The 22,130-nt window shown below is 42.9% G+C and overlaps 1 long non-coding RNA gene across 1 annotated transcript; it reads right to left on the reverse strand.

Moving 5' to 3' along the window:
- Window positions 1–12,923: 12,923 nt before the first annotated feature.
- Window positions 12,924–14,747, reverse strand: LOC109998170 (uncharacterized). Its single transcript, XR_002278581.3, has 3 exons — window positions 13,413–14,747; window positions 13,187–13,331; window positions 12,924–13,053 (listed from the first exon to the last, which is right to left on the reverse strand). It is a non-coding gene; the product is annotated as an uncharacterized lncRNA (long non-coding RNA).
- Window positions 14,748–22,130: the final 7,383 nt, after the last annotated feature.

Here is a 22,130-nt window from a genome sequence, read left to right on the forward strand (position 1 = left end):
GGGGGGAGGCATTAAGTAGCCTTATGTTGACTGGTCACTACCAGACGCTCCTTTTCGATAAAGCCTACAGCTAGGGCTAGCTCAGATGTGGACCAGCTCCTAGTTAGCTATGCTGCTATTGCCTATAAGCTTAGACTGCAGGGGGACCTGGCACATTGAGCTAGCTGTCCCTCCGTCTCCCTCTCTGTGCATTCACATCATATTAAGCCTGCTGCATGTCAGTATGTAGCCTTAATCTTCATGTAGGCCTCCTATGTGGGTTACTAACCATAGCCTACATCTTAGCTCCTGAGCTCTATTGTCTTGTAGCTTCCTCTGGATCCCCCCTCCCTATTTTGTCAGCCTTACTATCGTTCATAGTATCATAATAATGAATAGATGTAATACAGTGAATCTTCAAGCTGCTTATCTTCTACCTCTATAATAAACATAATCAGTCCTCCCTGTTTCATCATATTTACTGTTGCTGTAACGTTAATATTAGACTTTATCATAGCCGACTAGACAATCTATTGTCAACTCATCAGCTGTTGGTATAGACATACTTTAACCATCCTGCAGGACCCCTCACACCCCTCTTCACCACCCCCCAGAACTGTGGACATGCTACACACAGAAAAAAAACTCACCCACGGATTCAGTACAATAACTGTTGTGTCTTATCTTCATTGCTCCTTATTTTTTTATTTATTTGCACGAGTATTTATTACATTCTTTCGCAAATATTTACAGGTATGAATGTGGATATGAGTGAGATGTGCTTGCATTGTGTTTGAGTGCGTGTGCTGGTGTATGTGTACAAGATTTTATATTTTATATGCTGTTGTAGCTGGATTGCTCCTACAGAGTTTCGTTGTATAAAATGCAATGACAATAAAGATCTATTATTGTAGCTGTGAATCTATCTGGTCCATTGTTGCTGTTGATCTGTTTGTCTCTATTCTTCTCCTCGGCGGCAGATAGTGATTACTGGATAGGCCTCAGAATAAAAGCCTGTTAGGTAGGCCCGATTTTCATGCGGCCCAACAGCACCATATATATCGTTACAGGCTCACAGGCAGCCCAACAGCACTATGATTTAAAGAATCGTAGCTTTAGGCTATATCACATGAAGGCAGATAACACAGCGACTTCGGTGAAGTCAGCCGCCCATAAATCTCTGAAGCAGCTAAGGATCTCTGTGGTAATGAGCTGGATTAACAGACAGAGACCGAGTTTGCACTGTTTTAATCTCCGTTTCCAAACAAAAGTTGTATTTACCAAAGTCTTAAGGCCTTTACCTTTACTGGCAATGAGATACACGTGTATGAAACGGGAGCAAACAAAATACAAGACAAGGAATAGCTTCGGAGGGTCGGTGAAGTTAGTGTGAGAATACTACTGCGAATCTGCGGTAACTTCCGTTTTTCAAAATAAAGTGTTCACAATTTAAAAAAACCAAAACTGTTTTCTGATGAACTTTTCTGTTAAAAATGATATTTTCTTTCTTTCTACCTACACCTGTACACCATGATTGTGACATGGTTAGACTATAGGGTTAGACTCAAGCGGCAACCTCCGGTTTTGAAAAGTGAAGCCAATCCGGAAGTGCAAAATCCTGCATTGATCTGCTGCTTGAGGCTGGCTCGCTGGCTCCAGGAATACCGGAAGTTTCAGACTGGCAAAAAAGACGATTTTACAGCATAAATATAAATGTTTACAGCCTGGTACAAAAAACGAAATAAGTTTGATTAGTTATTGTTACCACTGGTACACACTGTACGGTGGGTGATTTTTTTTATAAACGACAGATACTCTTCAAAGAACCCGTTTTCACCAAGTTATAGGATAACTTACTTTATTAACATGTATTCAAACATGTGAACAGAGTTTTTTCATTTTTCTAAGTACCCTTAATATGTTACTCTTAGACTTGCAGTGGGTTAATGCAGCAACTTCTTTTTTATAATATTCTAAGGTATGTTGTTATAACATTTCAGTATGTTGATTTATCCATAAGGCTGAACTGAACTATTTGCCGAGGCAGATTAATTCCAAATTAACTTTTGAGATAATTATAATTAGCCTATCTTGTGCGCACAAGATATTTTCTTTCTTTTAGGGACTTCAGGGGCTCTGTACAGAAGATAAAAAAAAGTCAGAGATTAAGTTTCTAAGAATTCTGAGGAACAAAGTCAGTTCGCTGGCTGTAAATATCTCTGTGAGTCATGCCTGTCTACAATGAGTGAGAAGCCTGAGATGTGCCAGCTGTGTTGTTGTCAGAGCCGTGTTTACATCTTGTTTACAGGACAGGAAGGCCTTGCATATAAAGCTGTTTTAGTCAAGGACTAAAGAAAATAACACACTCACTGCTTATTTGGATGTCACATAAGTGTCTTCAGATCTCGGTCATTCTGTGTCAATTTATGTGCAATATGGAGCTATGAGTTTGCCAAAGTGTGCTAACATTAGCCTGCTGACACAACAATGGCGGCCACAGGTAATCATCTCAAACAAAGGACAATTTTGCTCACACTTAACGGTGCTTAATTATGGTGCATTCCCCAACGCCCTGTTTCTATTTTCCTCTGTCACTTGCGTAGACGGACAAAGAACGAGGAAAGAGGAACTCTACTAGGCACTAACACTTGGTTTTGTCACTCAACAGAGCTTGTTAGCTTGTTGTGCAAAGGGGAGATACGGGAGCAAATATTCACATGGAGACTTGTGTCTACAACACCGGAGAAAAACTTTTTTTTTTTTGGCTCACCGTGAGCTGTTTATTGACGAGCCTCTGTGTTGTGATTTGAGTAAACAGCTCCTTAATAGAAAGCACCACACTTAAGTTTGTACATATTCAATACAAAAGCACTATTTCATGTTGTTTGGAAGGGGAAACAGAAATTCACAGAACAAAGAATTAAAACGGATGCAGTGTGGACACTGAGCGATCATGGTCGATGCGACATGACGCGAAATATAACTCCTGCATGCTGTTAGGACAGGGTGAGAAAACTACTAGCAGCCTTTTGCAAAAACATAGTAGTTTTTTAACAAAGGTTCACCTTTGACAGGGCAAAAAGCCAATTACAGTTTAGGATTTTTGGGGTGGCACCTGGGGTGGCCATTGGATTTCAAGGGGGGCCCATGCCACCCCTCTGGACACGCCCCTAATTTGGAAAAACTTCAAGGAAAAACTAGCCCAGCAGTGAGATGCTTTGAAAGAGCTTCTTCCCTCAGGCTGCTGGGAAACTAAAGAAGGTCATTGCTTTAGACTGAGAGAAAATACCCACTGAACAATACAGAGGACATGCTTTCAGTGTCCTCTGTGAATATTCGCTTGTACAACCTGATTAAATTTGTCTGCATTAGGAAGCAGTTTTTCATTTTGTTTGTGCGGTTGCCAAAGAAACAGGGAATTTGAAAACAGAGTCTGGAGGAGAGTGACGTGGAGGGAGAAGGCAGACAGTGAATAGTCAGAAAAAGTGATGGCATTCCTCAATCTTTACTCAACAGTTCTCCAAGAAAGAAACAGCTGGATCCTGACACAATCTGGATTAACTGTCATGATTGTTGATCATTCCATACAATGGGAAACATTATGGTGAGATCTGTTTTCATACAGTGGTCTTTTCCTATCCCCAAATGACCCTGAGCCACATCAATGACCATGACATCTGAAGGTCAATGCAAACACTGATAGAGTTAATAGTGAGATATACTTTTTTTAAACTTGCGATCAATGATTAAAAAAAAAAAATGAACAGAGTACCACATTATAGAGCAATTACGATCATTTAAGATTTCAAGTGCCTATAGACTGATTCCTACGGACAGTTTGTGGGCGCTGCCATCTTGTGGTGGCAGCCATTACTGCGGTGGCCTCTCAGAGTCTGCTGCTGCCTGACAGCAGCTCTCATAGATTAAAAACGTCAGACAGCTGCTGATGAAGGTAACTTAATGAGGAGATCTTATTATTTAGATTTTAAATATTAGATGTCTTTTATAGCAACGACCTGATGATATAACAGAAATAAAGAAAAAAACAACCAGCCGCCACACAATAGGCCTATGTGATGATAGTTATTCTACAAGCTAGTTAGCTTCATTAATCAACTGCTGCATTTAATCCTCATGGACTAGTTTTAGTATTAAATACATGTATAGATATTCATTTAGCTTGTTTTGTTGCTAAAGCAGCTGGTCTGTAATGATCATATGATTACATTTTACTCATTAAGCCTGGTGATGGACGACTAGACACCACCTGCAGCTCACACAGAGAGGACAGAAACTACTTATAATTTGTATATTCAGGCCTCGATCTTCCCTTGCATAATAAATTTGTCCTAGTAAATGTGTTCGCTCATACATTCTGCTCAGCACTCCCTGTTTTTTCACAAAGTTCATGTTTTTCCTGGTTGTTTTAGTAAACTCTAAATCTCCACAGGTTCTTCCTGAAGTCCTTTACATTGTTGTAAAAGGTAAAGTAATGTATACAATTATTTTTAAAGTAGTAAAATGTTCACTTTTTAGACCCGCTTGCATTCAAGTCCGCGGCTGTAAAAGGGAGAGGCAGCCGCAGTAATGGCAGCATGTCAACTTCTGGTTTTCCACGGATCGGTCTATATTAGGCCCCTCCCGCTTTTGAAATCATAATTAGATGGTTTTAATATTTAAACAGCTCTGTTCGATGTTTTAACACTTTGTTGCAACTGAGCAAGCTGTAAACCTCAGTTTAATAATGACCTTACAGGTACCAATAGCCTTATGGTATGCTGAGCGCCCCATGCACTGGCCATTGCTGATTTTGAGTAGGCTAGACCAGTTCGGTTTATACATTTAGTTATGAGGCCAGACTTTTTAAAAAACTTTTCTGACTTCTGTAATGGTGGCTTGAAGTGGACTCAAAATAAAAATGTGGTGTGGTGTAAAGTCACACTTTAAAGTAGGGCCTACTAACAAACATCAATTATTTATACCACTTCCCCCATTCAGGGTTGCGGGGGCTGGAGCCAATGCCAGCTGTCAGTGGGCGAGAGGCAGGGTAATGATCACCAGTCAATCACAGGGCTGACATATAGTGACAGACAACAAGCCACACTCACATTCAACCCTCAGGCAAATTTAGAGTCACCAGAGGTTGCTATGTCCGCCCCTGCCTACATCAATAAATTCATACACAGAGGTTAACTTAAATTTTAAACACATCAAATTTTAATACCAGATAAATTCCTCTTCCCATAGGAGTAATGAAGGAGAAGGAGACATGCTCCTGAAGTACTAGACTCAAAAATGTCATATTTTAACTCTCTCTAAATCAGGTTTAATCATAACAATTATCAAGGAATGTATCTTTTTGTGATGCAATGCTAACGCTAACGGTGCCTGTTAGCAGTTTGGTGCTGGGCAGGTTGTGTAGTCGGTTTGTCGTTTAGCTAAAAACGTTTTTCACTGTAGCTGTTCTTTATGAAAGCTGGGAGGCTAACCTAAATTGTATGTTATGGTTCTAGCCATTTAGTTTCATCATTTATATGTTTATCTGCAGTATATTGTCTCTTATTACAAAAAGATATAGATTTTATAAAGCTGAAACAATGTCATCTCATTTTCCTTTTCCACATTCACATACGTAGACCTGCTGTGTGATGATACTTATTAAGATCAGTTTTTGTTTTTATATTTTATTTTATACATACAACTTGAATCGGTGCCAAGGATTTCTGCATTTATTCACATCAAATATACACAGACTGTGAATTCCTATTTTTGTTACTTTACATTTTTTTCATTTTCTTCATTTTCTTCTTTTCACATAGAGACTTTCCAAACAAAGTGGTGCAAAAAAATCCACAATACAGGAAATAAGTGTGCACTTTTGCCTCAGTGTTTTAAATGTGTAAATGAACCCTATACCGTGGTCATCAGTGATGTCAAACACTAGCCCTCTCGTCCCAAGTTACCCACCCAACATAGTATGCTGTATACAGCTAATTGACACTGTAGTTACACATGACATCCACAAAGGGGCGACAGAGATCTTCTGTTGTTCAGCTGATCACACACTCCTTTCCATGGCATGTGTAACTACAGTGTAATACAGTTACTGCCCCCTAGTTCTGACCTCTATATAATCAATCTACTGAGTTGTTGAAATTTCCTGTAGGAAATTTTATGAGTCAGTTTTAGTGCTTTTATTTACAAATGCAAGCAGACTTTCTCTCAAATTAACCCTCGATTTATTCACAATGCTGAGAAATAATCACGTTCAGATATTTAAAGAAAATACTCTCACATTGATTTAGTTACAGAAGATAGTAGAAGTGTAGAAAACTGAAACTCTAATATTAGATCTGCACATGTTAAACATTGTGACAATGTTTACATTCAAATATCTAAATGAATTAAAAATGGCCTAAACCCATGTTATATATATTTTTTGTTAAATACTTTTAGGAAAATATTACATAAATATTTCCAACAATTATCAAAGTCAGAGAAATCCGTAATTTTATAGTTGTGACAGGACGTATCTTGTTGAGGCAGGTTAGGGTTTTATATATTAGCCAACCGTAGCACAGAGCCGAGTAGGGGAGACGGGGGCAGTATGCCTGTAGTAAGCACTGCAGGACTGCAGTACAGTTAAATTTAACATAATTTTATACCTTATCCAAACTATCCTATTCAGTTTATTATTATATCTTTCTTTGTCAATTGACCGTCATGAATCAATATGGGACATTACAGCTTGTAAGAGCTAGCATTGGAGTTCAAAATCCACGCGTTTGTATTATTGGTGGCTTGGGGAAAAGATAGTTTTCCCCCACGGGAGGCCCCGCCCCCAACTATGATGCGACGCCGACTATATCTATTGTTTATTGTTGTTGTGGAAACACTGGATGTTGCGTCAAAGACTGCTACATTAGGAAGTGGGAGCTGCTACTGAAAGCTCCTGTACTGTTGCTGTATGTCCTGCTGTGATAAAAACGTCAAGTGAATTATACTCGGATGCATCGTCAGTAAACATAATTCTCTTTTTCAGGTCAGTTTTCGCCTGTAGTATTGACTACGGTCAACACCGAGTTAGTTTTCACGGGGGGGTCGGGCGGAGTAGCAGAGAGAATCACTCCCATGATTCCCCGCAAGCCCCTGCATTATCTTTTGTTATTGTTTTGATTGAGAGCCCCCTGGTGGCAGATTTGACATCCTGTGTGTTTAACTGAAATCATGATAGTACACTAACTGGTACATTCAGGCCTATTCTGATGGGATTTCAAAGAAAATGTGTCAAGCTTTAAGCAGAAAAGAGACATTTATCAATAGTAAACATATTAAAATATTAGTATAGTAAAGATACTAATTAAAACAGTTCATGTTAAAATTGTTTGATTTTTGACAGTAATGCCTTATTTACTTTTTCTTGTGGTTCCTGGGGGGCTCAGTTTTTCTTAGATAAAAGAAGGGGGTGAGGGGGGGAAAAACAACTCCTACCTGTTCCCTCATTTTCATTTATTATCTATCATTAGTTGTCTTTATTCAGGAGGACACTTCTAGGCGGCAGCAGCTCAGTCTGCGGCTGTAGTAGCTCAGTCTGTAGGGCCTTGGGTTGGGAACCAGTGGGTCACCAGTTGAAGTCCCTGTGCAGACCAAGTCTGGAAAGGTGATCTGGAAGGTGGACAGGTGCCAGGTCACTTCCTGAGCACTGTCGAGATGCAAAGCACAGAATCCCCCCACCAGCTCAGGATCACTTGCTGTGGGCAGCCCTGTCACTCTGAAATCTCTCCAAATAAGGCATACCAGTAGGATCTTTTGTGTGGATTACAGCCTATTAGTCGAGGAACTTGGGCCCCTAAAAGTTGAGATACCCCTACCCCTACAACCATATTTTCACATAACTTGAACATGTCTAGTTTATTGAAACGGATGGTTGTATAAAAATATTTTACTGCAAAATAACTTTTTTTGGATGTTTCATACATCTTACCAAAAAACGAAAATAGGTCAAATTACGGCTTCTCCAAATGGGACAGCTCTAGCCTTATCACGTGTATTTCAGGGAATCAGAATCAGAATTTCACCAAATTTGGACAGGATGTTCACAGATAGTTATTAGTTTCAATTATGCAAAGTTTTTATCAATAACATTTTCAATTTTTGAATTTTCCACACTTAAACACACATGTAGTTTAAGCAGAAATTGAAAATTGAAACAAAAATTCAAAAGGTATGTATATCAAAGTCTGTCATTTTTTAAGTAAGTACACCAACATAAAAGGAAATTTATTTGATTTTTCACTTGACCCTATGCTGTCACCAGCCCCTAACAGGAAACTAGTGCAGCCAGGATTTCAGGGTGACCTGGTTCAATGGGGCCCTATGGATGTGTATGTGGGAGGAGGTGGCCACAAACAATAGATTTAACAACAAGACACAATATAATTGTATTCTGTAATATATATATAATTAAACATTTTATAGTTATTCCTAATACATTTTGTCTCATATTTTCTATCTTACATATGATTTATATGATGACACTCAGAGTCAACTCACTGCTTTCAACAATATTGTCACCTATGACATTGTTTCTATTTCATTCTAAAAAATGAAAGCATTGTCTTGCCATCAGTTGTGAAATATTAATGAACTTAAAAACAGTATTGAAATATATAACCTTGAGTTCTTAGAAATTAAATATACTTCATATAGTCTATTTGTATATCAGCCATACAGCCTGTTGTAGTTTTTTTTATATATTTCAGTCATATAAAGATGGTGTGTAGTCACCATATCTCCTGCTTTTAAGATGAACCCTAGTTACTCCAGAGGATACACTGGATGAAGGGATAGTTTTTATAATACCCTAAGTATGATAAAGTGTTTAAAAAAATAGCTATTTTTGTTGAATGCTTAATCAGGCAACCAATGGAGATGTGACGACCTCTGCCAAGATACAGTGCATCCAGTTGTACTTGACCCTCATCATCACATCACCAAGCTCATCATTCAGGACTTTGACAGCCGGCTGGCCCACCCTGGACCTGAAAGAGTCTTTGCTGAGCTGTGCAGGCGGTTCTGGATTCTTCGAGGCAGAGAGGCAGTCCGCAAACATCAGTATAACTGTCCTGAATGTAGAAAATGGCGGAGCAACCCAGTCATCCCCAACTTAAGGCTTCATCACCCAGCCTTCTATTCAACAGGTATGGACTGCTTTGGGCCTTACATCATCAAGATTGGACGGCGCACCGGAGAAGCGATGGGGCATAAATCTCAAGTGCCTAACCACCCATGCTGTACACCTTGATCTGCTGGCCAGTATGAATAGTGACTCGTTTCAGTTAGCACTTCGTCGTTTCATCGCCAGACGAGGGAAGCCATTCGAGCTGTTATCGGACCAAGGCACAAACTTCAGGGGAGGCAGCGCTGAACTCAAAGAGGCTTTCAACTCACTCACCCCATCTCTGCAGTCACAACAAGCCAGTCAGCAGATTCACTTCCGGTTCAATCCTCCACATGCACCACACTTTGGCGGTTCCTGGGAGCGGGAGATCCGCTCTATTAAATCTGCTCTTCACACCATCCTGGGAGCTCAGAGTGTCACAGAGGAAGTATTGAGTACAATACTCATTAAAGTGGAGAGCATTGTAAATTCCAAACCCCTGGGTTATACCTCATCCGACATCGCAGACCCAGATCCCATCACTCCCAATATGCTGCTGATGGGGTGGCCTGATCCGTCAACACCTCAGGTCATCTACTCAGGCACAGAGCTCATCAGCCGTCGCAGGTGTAAGCAGTGTCAAGTCTTGGCTGATCAATTCTGAAATCACTTAATCAGAAACTATCTTCCATCCCTGCAGACCCGCTCAAAATGGCAACAGGAAAAGGAAGATCTTCCTGTCGACACCATCGTCCTTGATGTTGACCAGCAACTTCCTCGTGCCCTGAGGCCAGTCGGAAAGGTGACTGCAGAGTACGGACAGCCCAGATCAAAGTCAGAGACAAGACATACATTCGACCCGTTGCTCGACTTAGACTCCCAGCGCTCCCACACAACTCTGTCTGACCTCCTCCAGGTTCAATTTTGCTGCACAAAGTTAGGGGCGGCTGTGCAAAAGGTCCCCCACTTTCATAGTGTCAGTGAAGACGCTCTAACTTCCATCACTCCATCTGTCCTTGAACAGCCCATGCCTGTTAACAACGCCCCCCCATCTGCACCTATCACTGACCTCAGACCCTTGTCCGACCTTTCCACCTAATTACACCTCATCAGAAGCAGTATCACACAGAGAAGACTACTGCACCCCTCAACTCAGTTCTCTGGACTTCTGTTTATCTTTTTAACTTCTGTGCGTCCATGAGACTAAACCACACACACACTTATCTTCTTTTATCTTCACTTCATGTCCCAAAAAACATTTTTTTCAATAAATGAGTGGCATCTCAAAGAGAGTGTGTGTCAGACTGATTTCCCATGTTCTTACCGGACAACCTGTGGTGTCTGCATTTCCTATAACCACACCAAGGTTTCAAACATCACTGAGGTCTCAAGAGTGGTATCCAGAAACCATCGCCTCTTTTATACTAACCAATGAAAGTTGGACTCACATAAGACTTGATGGCTACCTCCTAGTTGAAGTGTGTGATTCCATGCATGAAATATATCACTGGACATGTGTAACCATTATCAAGTGCTTGTTTACTGAAAAGCAGCCCATTCATTTTCCTCCAAACTTGCCGGCTTTGCTTGTTTGTCTAAATTAACACCTTACTTGGCAAAAGTTGAAAAGCTATTGGACATCTAATGCATGCTGGACAGTGTCATTTTTGTTCCTCAACAGAGTTCCACGAAATCCAGGCCTATAGTGGCAACAACAAAAAAATCAGCAATACAGTGTTGAAGTTGCCAATACTCATTGCTGGAAAATTGCTCTTAAGTGCCTGGTGCCAACAAGCTCTCACGCTTAGGAATAAATGAGACCAATGAACAAAACTTCTGTGTTAGCTAAAGAAAATATCATGGTTTCCGAGTGACTCACAGTGTTTGCATAGTGGCTCATTGTTTCCCTTTTTCGGATTTTGAACGTTTTTTTCTTTTTTAATCTTTTTTGTTTAATTAAATATTTTAATTCCATATCTGCAATTGGGTCCAGTTCCTTGTTTTCCACTTCCTGACAGTTTCTTGCCCATGTGTGCAAGGCTTAGTCCTGCCTTGTTGCTGTTCTGCCTTCATGGGAAAACTTTAAAGATGTGCAAGGACCTTTTAATTCCATTTGATCTACCGTAGCTTTTTCTTTTTGAAAATTCCACAAAACACAGGACCCTGCTTAAGATGAAAATGTTTCCCCGTAGTGAGTTAATATTGTGACACTGTCATAGACATGCAATGGACTTTTTTTACATTTCAGAATGATGGTTGTTGTCTTACATTATGATTTGTGACATTTTGATGTAAATCTGACTTTCTATCTCAATTACTTTTTTTATCACACTATTTCGACTTTGGCCTTTCTCATTTGGCCAACATGATTTTTTATCTCATAATTTGAACTTTCTTTAGGCTGACCATGTTATGTTTTCCCATTGTCTATTTCCTATTGTGTCCTAGTTTCAATCTACTGCTTACATGCACTTTCCTAATATCATGTCCCAAAGCTGGCTCCTCTCCTTAAACCACATGATATTTACACATGTATCCTTTATTTGCCATGTAAAAATGTAATCGATCACTTTCTCCATTATTTTGCACATTTTAATGCAATTGGTCTGTAAAGTCCTGGACTTGTACAATCTTTTTCTTGTAAATTAGAGCTAGGGGATATTTGTTACAGAAGTTTATTTGTTTTGAACACAAAGAACAAATTTGTGTGTGTTGGAAAGAAACCAGGATTAATACACGAGTAATCATTTCTTTGACTTTGTTGTTAAAAAGAGTTCCTGAAGATGGAATAGACCTTTTTTTTTTGCAGCAAATATTCTCAACCTGTCATTAAAAACACTTTGTTTCATTGCATTGGATCCAAAGATTTAAGGATGTTATAAACGACCTGTGTCTTTAAGTGTGTGTTATATGCTTTATGAAAAGTTGTCAGGTCTCAGTTTGATTTGAAACAGTTTGTGAAACATTATCCTGGAGAAATGTCAACTTTCATCAAGTCAAAGATCATTTGTATAACACCCAGGTAATTAAAGTGCAGGGATTTCTCATTATATGGAGAACATTTTTACAATAGCTCAAATGAATTGTCATTATTAAAAATGTTGTATTGAAGGAGCAGTGCTGAAAGACAAAATAAATATGTGACTCTGGTGTGACGAGCCCTCCACACCGTGCTGCTTGTTTGTTTTCTGTTACAGGTTCAGGTCAAGGCGGGGTCGTAATCAGGGGATGAGCTGCACCTTGGCACGGAGTAGTCCTCATCCATATAATCCTCTTCTCAGGACTGATGCTCTCTCTCTCACCTTGTTCTCACATTTGATCATTGTAAATAAATGTGGTGTTATTTTGGTAGAGCTCGTCTTCGACTCCTGTTTTTGTTGCAGCCTCAGAGCCGGGTTGTAACAATGGAAAGAGTTTCTTCTTTCTTCCATGTTTTGATATCGCTTGACACAATACTGACACAATTACTCTCCACTGTGGATCTTTCTCCAAAAAAGAAAATCTAAATGTCTTTCAACAGATATTTTGTCAAATATGTACTTGAAATTGGAAATTTGATCAACTCCACTGTTGGATTTCACGATTGCATCATATTGGGTATGATAACAGCAGCAAAACATAAACTTCAAATTAAATAATTCAGAGTCAGGATATTAAACATGTTTGAGAAAACCAAACTATTTTTCCTTAATAAGGTGATATTATTAAGGATATATAAATGACCCCTACATCAATATAAAGAGAAAATACCAACAGTTGACAGAAGAGATTATTCATGGATCTATATTTATTCAGATTTGATTTGCAAACTCTGTTTTTGCAGCTGATTCTAAATGTTGTGCCGACTTCTTGTTGTCTCCAAACTCGTCCGTCTCCTCTTTAAATGGACTCCTCTGTTTGCTTTGAGGTCTCACCTGAAACAAACAAATAATAAAATGGTTTAGTGAACATACATCACAATGAAGTTCATCTAATATCAGAAAAATGTTCCTCAAAGTGAGCCATGTTTTCTTATGAATATATTCAGAGCTGTTTTCATGAAGTTACCGTTGACACTTGTCTCTCGTCTTTTCTTCTTCTCTCTCGTTGTCGGTCTGTTCATTCAATCTCATCCTGTCTGTGTCCTCTGTGCTGCTTCCTGTCTCCTCTGTACTGCTGTTCTGGGCTCTTCTTCAGATTTCAGCTCCTGTTCCTAAAGAGAAAAAAAACAAAAAAAAAAGAATCAAAAAGGATCCCATGCTGAAAACAAACATTGTGTAGGAATCAAACTCACCTTTTTTAGATCCCCCCTGTCCGCTGAGGGAATGAATCAGAGAGACGCTGGGACATTCAATGAACCAAAAAGTTCATTTTGATGAAACAAAATGTAGCTCACATCACATGACCTGATATTATGTGACATCATTAATCATCACATCACATCAGATCAGATCACATGACGAGACAACACATCACAACACAACGTAACACACAAAGACACAACAAGACACAACACTGCACAACAAAACAAAACACAAACAAGACAACACATCACAACACAACGTAACACACAAAGACACAACAAGACACAACAAGACACAACAAAACAAAACACAAACAAGACAACACATCACAACACAACGTAACACACAAAGACACAACAAGACACAACAAAACAAAACACAAACAAGACAACACATCACAACACAACGTAACACGCAAAGACACAACAAGACACAACAAAACAAAACACAAACAAGACAACACATCACAACACAACGTAACACACAAAGACACAACAAGACACAACAAAACAAAACACAAACAAGACAACACATCACAACACAACGTAACACACAAAGACACAACAAGACACAACAAGACACAACAAAACCAAACACAAACAAGACAACATCACAACACAACATAACACACAAAGACACAACAAGACACAACAAGACACAACAAAACAAAATACAAACAAGACAACACATCACAACACAACATAACACACAAAGACACAACAAGACACAACAAAACAAAACAACACATGACATGAATAACACCACATAACACATAAACACAATATAATATAGAAACATAATATCTGAAAAAAATCAAACAACAACACAACAAAATACAAGATAACACATGACGTAATATAACACAACATGACATATTTACACATGTCATCAACATCAAATCTGAAAAAATCACAACATCACATTAATATCCCCTGACTATGTAAGAAAGAAAGAAAGAAAGAAAGAAAACTACATTACACTTCACAATCTTAGTCAGCAAGGATATCTTATCTAAACTTAACTTATCTGAAATTATCTAAGCTTAACTTATCTTATTCTATCTTATCATATTATACTCAACACGGGAGCTTAGCTCTAGTGAGGACGCTTCCGTGGAGGCTCTCCTTCCACCCGTGATGCCGGTCTCTTCTGACGATGCCTAACAGAAGGAGGGAGAGGAGGGAGAGAAGGAGCAAGAAGAGGAGGGAGAGAAAGAGGGAGAGGAGGGAGAGGAGGAGCGAGAAGAGGTAGAGGAGGGAGACGAGGGAAAGAAGGAGGGAGAGGAGGAAGAGGAGGAGCAGGAAGAGGAGGGAGAGAAGGAGGTGGAGGAGGGAGAGAAGGAGGGAGAGAAGGAGGGAGAGGAGGAGGGAGAGAAGGAGGGAGAGGAGGGAGAGGAGGAGGGAGAGGAGGGAGAAAAGGAGGGAGAGGAGGCAGAGCAGGAGGGAGAGGAGGGAGGGGAGGAGCCAGAGGACGATGACGCTTCCGTGGAGGCTCTCCTTCCGCCCGTGCAGCCGGTCTCTTCTGATGATGCCTAACAGAGGAGGAGCGAGAAGATGGGGGGGGGGGAGGGGGGAGGGAGAGGAGGGAGAGGAGGAGCGAGAAGAGGTAGAGGAGGGGGACAAGGGAGAGAAGGAGGGAGAGGAGGGAGAGAAGGAGGGAGAGGAGGAAGAGGAGGAGCAAGAAGAGGAGGGAGAGAAGGAGGTGGAGGAGGGAGAGGAGGGAGAGAAGGAAGGAGAGAAGGAGGGAGAGGAGGAGGGAGAGAAGGAGGGAGAGGAGGAGGGAGAGAAGGAGGGAGAGGAGGAAGAGGAGGCGCAAGAAGAGGAGGGAGAGAAGGAGGGAGAGGAGGGAGAGAAGGAGGTAGAGGAGGGAGAGAAGGAGGGAGAGGAGGGAGAGGAGGGAGAAAAGGAGGGAGAGGAGGAGGGAGAGGAGGAAGAGAAGGAGGGAGAGGAGCAGGTAGAGGAGGGAGAAAAGGAGGGAGAGGAGGAGGTAGGATAGGGAGAGGAGGAAGGGGAGGAGGGAGAGGACGATGACGCTTCCGTGGAGGCTCTCCTTCCGCCCGTGCAGCCGGTCTCTTCTGATGTTGCCTAACAAAGGAGGAGCAAGAGAAGGGGGGGTAGGAGACGGGAGGGAGAGGAGGGAGAGGAGGAGCGAGAAGAGGAGGGAGAGAAGGAGGGAGAGGAGGGAGAGAAGGAGGGAGAGAAGGAGGGAGAGGAGGGAGAGAAGGAGGGAGAGGAGGAAGAGAAGGAGGGAGAGGAGGAAGAGGAGGAGCAAGAAGAGGAGGGCGAGAAGGAGGGAGAGGAGGAGCAAGAAAAGGAGGGAGAGAAGGAGGGAGAGAAGGAGGGAGAGGAGGGAGAGAAGGAGGGAGAGAAGGAGGGACAGAAGGAGGTAGAGGAGGGAGAGAAGGAGGGAGAGGAGGAAGAGGAGGAGCAAGAAGAGGAGGGAGAGAAGGAAGGAGAGGAGGGAGAGGAGAAGCGAGAGGAGGAAGTTGACGCTTCCGTGGAGGCTCTCCTTCCGCCCGTGCAGCCGGTCTCTTCTGATGATGCCTAACAGAGGGGGGGGAGGAGGGGGGAGGGAGAGGAGGGAGAGAAGGAGTGAGAGAAGGAAGGAGAGGAGGGAGAGGAGAAGCGAGAGGAGGGAGAGGAGAAGCGAGAGGAGGAAGTTGACGCTTCCGTGGAGGCTCTCCTTCCGCCCGTGCAGCCGGTCTCTTCTGATGATGCCTAACAGAGGAGGAGCGAGAAAAGGGGGGATAGGAGACGGGAGGGAGAGGAGGGAGAGGAGGAGCGAGAAGAGGGAGAGGAGGGAGAGGAGGAGCGAGAAGAGGTAGAGGAGGGAGACGAGGGAGAGAAGGAGGGAGAGGAGGGAGAGAAGGAGGGAGAGGAGGAAGAGGAGGAGCAAGAAGAGGAGGGAGAGAAGGAGGTAGAGGAGGGAGAGGAGGAGGGAGAGAAGGGAGAGAAGGAGGGAGAGGAGGGAGGGGAGGAGGGAGGGGAGGAGCGAGAAGAGGTAGAGGAGGGAGACGAGGGAGAGAAGGAGGGAGAGGAGGAAGAGGAGGAGCAGGAAGAGGAGGGAGAGAAGGAGGGAGAGGAGAGAGAGAAGGAGGTAGAGGAGGGAGAGGAGGGAGAGAAGGAGGGAGAAGAGGGACAGAAGGAGGTAGAGGAGGGAGAGAAGGAGGGAGAGGAGGGAGAGGAGGAGCAAGAAGAGGAGGGAGAGAAGGAGGGAGAGGAGGGAGAGAAGGAGGGAGAGGAGGAAGAGGAGGAGCAAGAAGAGGAGGGAGAGAAGGAGGAAGAGGAGGTAGAGAAGGAGGTAGAGGAGGGAGAGGAGGGAGAGAAGGAGGGAGAGAAAGAGGGAGAGGAGGGAGAGAAGGAGGGAGAGGAGGAAGAAGAGGAGCAAGAGGAGGGAGAGAAGGAGGGAGACGAGGGAGAGGAGGAGCGAGAAGAGGTAGAGGAGGGAGACGAGGGACAGAAGGAGGTAGAGGAGGGAGAGAAGGAGGGAGAGGAGGAAGAGGAGGAGCAAGAAGAGGAGGGAGAGAAGGAGGGAGACGAGGGAGAGGAGGAGGTAGAGGACGGAGAGGAGGGAGGGGAGGAGCGAGAGGAAGATGAAGCTTCCATGGAGGCTCTACTTGCGCCCGTGCAGCCGGTCTCTTCTGATGTTGCCTAACAGAGGAGGAGCGAGAAGAGGGGCGGGAGGAGGGGGGAGGAAGAGGAGGGAGAGAAGAGGTAGAGGAGGGAGAGGAGGGAGAGAAGGACGGAGAGGAGGAAGAGAAGGAGGGAGAGGAGGGAGAGTAGGAGGTAGAGGAGGGAGAGAAGGAGGGAGAGGAGGGAGAGAAGGAGGGAGAGGAGGAAGAGAAGGAGGGAGAGGAGGGAGAGTAGGAGGTAGAGGAGGGAGAGAAGGAGGTAGAGGAGGAAGAGGAGGAAGAGGAGGAGCAAGAAGAGGAGGGAGAGAAGGAGGGAGAGGAGGAGCGAGGGGAGGAGCGAGAGGAGGAAGTTGACGCCTCCGTTGAGGCCGCCCGTGCAGCCGGTCTCTTCTGAAGACGAGAAGGAGGAGGGAGGAGGAAGAAGAGGAGCAAGAGAAGGAGAAAGAGGAGGCAGGGGAGGAGGGGAGGAGGGGGGAGGTGGAAGAGGAGGGAGAGAAGGAGGGAGAAAAGGAGGGAGAGGAAGGAGGGGAGGAGGTAGGTGAGGAGGGAGAGAAGGACGGAGTGGAGGAGGGAGTAACAAGAGGAGAGAGAGAAGGAGAAAGAGGAGGCAGGGGAGGAGGAAGAGGAGGGAGAGAAGGAGGGAGAGGAGGGAGGGGAGGAGGGAGTGGATGAGGGAGAGAAGGAGGAGGGAGTAGGAAGAGGAGGGAGAGGAGGAACAAGAAGTGGAGCGAGAGAAGGAGAAAGAGAAGGCAGGGGAGGAGGGGAGGAGAGGGAAGGAGGAAGAGGAGGAGGGAGAGGAGGAGGTAGAGGAGGGAGAGAAGGAGGGAGAGGAGAGAGAGGAGGAGGTAGAGGAGGGAGAGGAGGAGGTAGAGGAGGGAGAGAAGGAGGGAGAGGAGGGAGAGGAGAGAGAGGAGGAGCAAGAAGAGGTAGAGAAGGGAGAGGAGGGAGAGGAGGAGGGAGAGAAGGAGGGAGAGAAGGGAGAGAAGGAGGGAGAGAAGGAGGTAGAGGAGGAAGAGGAGGATCAAGAAGAGGAGGGAGAGGAGGAGGGAGAGGAGGTAGGGAAGGAGGGGAGGAGGGAGGTGAGGAGGGAGTGGAGGAGGGAGTGGAGGAGGGAGTGGAGGAGGGAGTAACAAGAGGAGGGAGAGAAGGAGAAAGAGGAGGTAGGGGAGGAGGGGAGGAGGGAGGTGAGGAGGGAGAGAAGGAGGGAGTGGGGGAAGGAGTAACAAGAGGAGAGAGAGAAGGAGAAACAGGAGGACGATGACACTTCCGTTGAGGCTCTCCTTCCGCCTGTGCAGCCGGTCTCTTCTGATGACGAGAAGGAGGAGGGAGGAGGAAGAAGAGGTACAAGAGAAGGAGAAAGAAGAAGCAGGGGAGGAGGGGAGGAGGGGGGAGGAGGAAGAGGATGGAGAGAAGGAGGGAGAGGAAGGAGGGGAGGAGGGAGGAGAGGAGGGAGAGAAGGACGGAGTAGAGGAGGGAGTAACAAGAGGAGAGAGAGAAGGAGAAAGAGGAGGCAGGGGAGGAGGCAGGGGAGGAGGAAGAGGAGGGAGAGGAGGGAGGGGAGGAGGGATTGGAGGAGGGAGAGAAGGAGGGAGCGGAGGAGGGAGTGGAGGGAGAGGAGGGAGAGAAGGAGGGAGAGGAGGGAGGGGAGGAGGGAGTGGAGGGAGAGGAGGGAGAGAAGGAGGGAGAGGAGGGAGGGGAGGAGGGAGTGGAGGGAGAGGAGGCAGAGAAGGAGGGAGAGGAGGGAGGGGAGGAGGGAGAGAAGGAGGGAGTAGGAAGAGGAGGGAGAGGAGGGATAGAAGGGAGAGGAGGAGCAAGAAGAGGAGCAAGAGAAGGAGAAAGAGAAGGCAGGGGAGGAGGGGAGGAGGGGGAAGGAGGAAGAGGAGGGAGAGAAGGTGGGAGGGGAGGAGGGGAGGAGGAAGATGAGGAAGAAGAGGAGGAGCTCACTTGAAGGTCAAGGATCAAGCAGTTAGAGGGACAGGCAGGAGGAGAAACAGAAGGGGACCTGGGTGGAGACGGTTCTGGAGAACTGGCTGCTGCAGGGACCCTCAGACTGGTCTGATCCGGGTCGTGGGCAGGTGAGGAAGGAGAGCGAGGAGGAGTTTCAGGCGGGGACCTCGGTGATGAACCTCCTGAAGAGCCGGCTGAAGACGGGATCCTCCTCAGGATCACCCTCGGGCTGGACCAGTCCGGGTCCTGGACGAGGGTGTTGGCCATCCTGACTCGCTGGTTCGTCTAAAAGACAGAAAGAATCCCAAAATGTAAACCTCTGATAAATTGAAGAACATGTTTTCTAAAAAATAAAGTCCTCACATCCTCACACTATAAAGTTATGACCAACAATCAATTATTATTCATTAAATGATTAAAAGTCACATTTTCAGTATTTACAGTAGAAAGTATTTTTTAAATATCTATATATTGTTGGTTTAATGTGTTATTAAAGTTTACACTCATAGATTCATTCAGGATCAAACATAAAGTTCCTGAACCAAACTACTTTCACTGTTTCTTTCTCAACACAATATAAATGAAATAGACTATTTGAGTTTTAAAACAGTGAAAGGTCTGACAGAAAATCATTTAGTTTTTATAAAGATCACGACAGAAGCAGCTGCTAACATTATTATGTTTTAATATTTAATTTATTACATGTTTTCATATCTGTTTGTGATAAAAAGTGAATCGTCTTAAAAACCTCTGAGTCCATGTTATCTTATTGAACTTTAAACGTGTGATCGTGTCGATCTAGTTTTATTCAAATCATCAATCTTACATCCTGCATGTTCAAACACTTGTTGATAGGAGGAGAAACGTTTTCGATGAAGATCTTTTGTGAAAAAATCCTCGAAAATATGAAACTTTTAAACCACTTTGGATATTTCTGCTGTCTCTGAGTTTGTTTTTGTTCGAATAAATTCATTTTCGTATCTGGTCTATCACCATGGCAACCATGCAGCAGGTTACTATGGAGATTTAAAATGCTGTTTACTTTTTAAATATAGCTAACTTTATTTTAAAAGTGTATTTAAGCTAGGCTACAACATGTAAATTAAAAAAGAAATAACAGAAAATAACAGAAATAAAGTTCATGAATTAAGACCCTAACGATGAGAAAATAATAAAGGATGAAAATTGAGACAAACGCACATCAGTCCAACATGTGGGGCAAAGTTAGCTTACTTTCATTAGTTATCTTTTTGTTGTCTATTTGAACTCGACCTGGTCTGAAGCCTTAAATTAAATTGTGTTACTATTTAGAGTCAAACGTCTGTCATGTGTAGGCTAATGTGAGTTTTAAATGTCATTTAATAAACTTTAACCTCGTTTACTCTCAAAGTTACGATCGTGTGGACAGTAAAACAGTTTAATTCAAAGAATCAATCTTACGTTGTCCGTGTTGACACTCTTGAGCTTCGTGATGATGTTCAGTCGATGTTTGGAGAACAAATCGTCGTTGATGAAAATCTTTGTCCAAGAAATCCTCGAAAATATCAAACTTTGAAAGCACAGAAAAAAATTGCTGCTGTCTCTCAGTGAGATTTGTTTCAAAGTACTTTGACTTTGTTTTTGTTCGAATTACTTAATTTTAGAATCGTCTCCTGGCAACCTGGGTTACTATGGAGATTTTAAGTAGACTATTTAAATCTACGATCTACATTTTTTTTAATATATAAAACTGGAATTATTTTTTTTGTCAATTATTTTTTTTGTCACATAATTTCCCCCCAATCTTTTAGTCTTTAAATTGAGCCTGTAGATAGGGACTTCTAAAAATATAAAACACCGTTTTTCTCGATTTTATCTGATTAACCCCCTCTTCCACAAAAAGGACACCAGGTGGCGCTATTATTCAGGTGGTTGAAGTATCAGTGAGCTCTGTGCTCCAGCCTCATGATATTTATACTTGACCAAACCACACGTGTTTTTCAATCCCCTCTACTTATCTTTGTGTGGTAGGCCTATTTGAACCTTTCTTGCTTTGATAAAGATGAGGCTGCCGCTTTGATTTCTAAGGCTCTTTAATAGACAATCTAAAACCTCACTTGAAGTAGAATGCACAAGTAACACACCTAAAGTGTTATCTCCTTTACAACAAAAACATACCAGTGTTTTTAAAGAGCAAGCACTTAATAGTCTTTGGTTTGGTAAACAATATACTCAAAATGGTAAATGGACTGGACTCACATCACTTTTCTAGTCTTCTGACCATGAAAACACTCTGCATGTAGCCTATAACATTCCCCAGATTTGTTTGATTTTTTTTGCACATATTAACCTTTCCGTGCATGAATTATGATATCAAGTAACCAGTTTTTTTTAATGCAATTTGCAACTTTAGGACATGCAAGGTGACATTATTATTTATTTTATTTTAAATTCATAATTCTGAAGAAGTTACAGAAATTTCCACCAGAGTGGACATGATGCAACCTTAAAATGCAAAAAATACTTGTATTAATTTATTTTGGAGTGCATTAACTTTTCATCTCATAATTGTGACTTTTTATCTCATCATTTCGACTTAATATGGGCAATAAAACAAAGTTTAAATTTTAATATTTTTAACTGGCGGAAATGGGCTTCCATAGCCTGATTGAATTAAATATTAGATTTCGCTATGCACTTTAAATCTAAGTTTATGGCACCATGGGAAAGCAGGGGCGGGGTTTACCATTAGTAAAGGAATTCAATCAACCAGGGCTCTCCAATTATTAAAGCCCCACAATGGTTATTTAGTTTTTAACCCTAAAATTGACACTGCTAGTCTAAAAAAACCTAACTGCAGTAGCCCCCGAAGGTCAAGTAAAAAAAAAAGATTTTTTTTAGTTTTCTTTTAAAGATTTATTTTTGGGCTTTTTGTGCCTTTATTGTAGAGACAGGATAGAGGATAGAGTCGGAAATCAGGGAAAGAAGTCATTTAAGGATACCTTTCCGATAGAAAAGGACATCTGTCATTAAAAGTAACACATGAACACCAAGATTCCTTCAAGTGTTTGTGTCGGCGTGTCGGCATGTCGGCTTGTCCTCACCCCCCCAACGCTGTAAACCTAGGGGAAACACTGCAGTTTCTCCAAAA

This window comes from Labrus bergylta, chromosome 1, assembly GCF_963930695.1.
Source record: "Labrus bergylta chromosome 1, fLabBer1.1, whole genome shotgun sequence".
Taxonomy (NCBI): domain Eukaryota; kingdom Metazoa; phylum Chordata; class Actinopteri; order Labriformes; family Labridae; genus Labrus; species Labrus bergylta.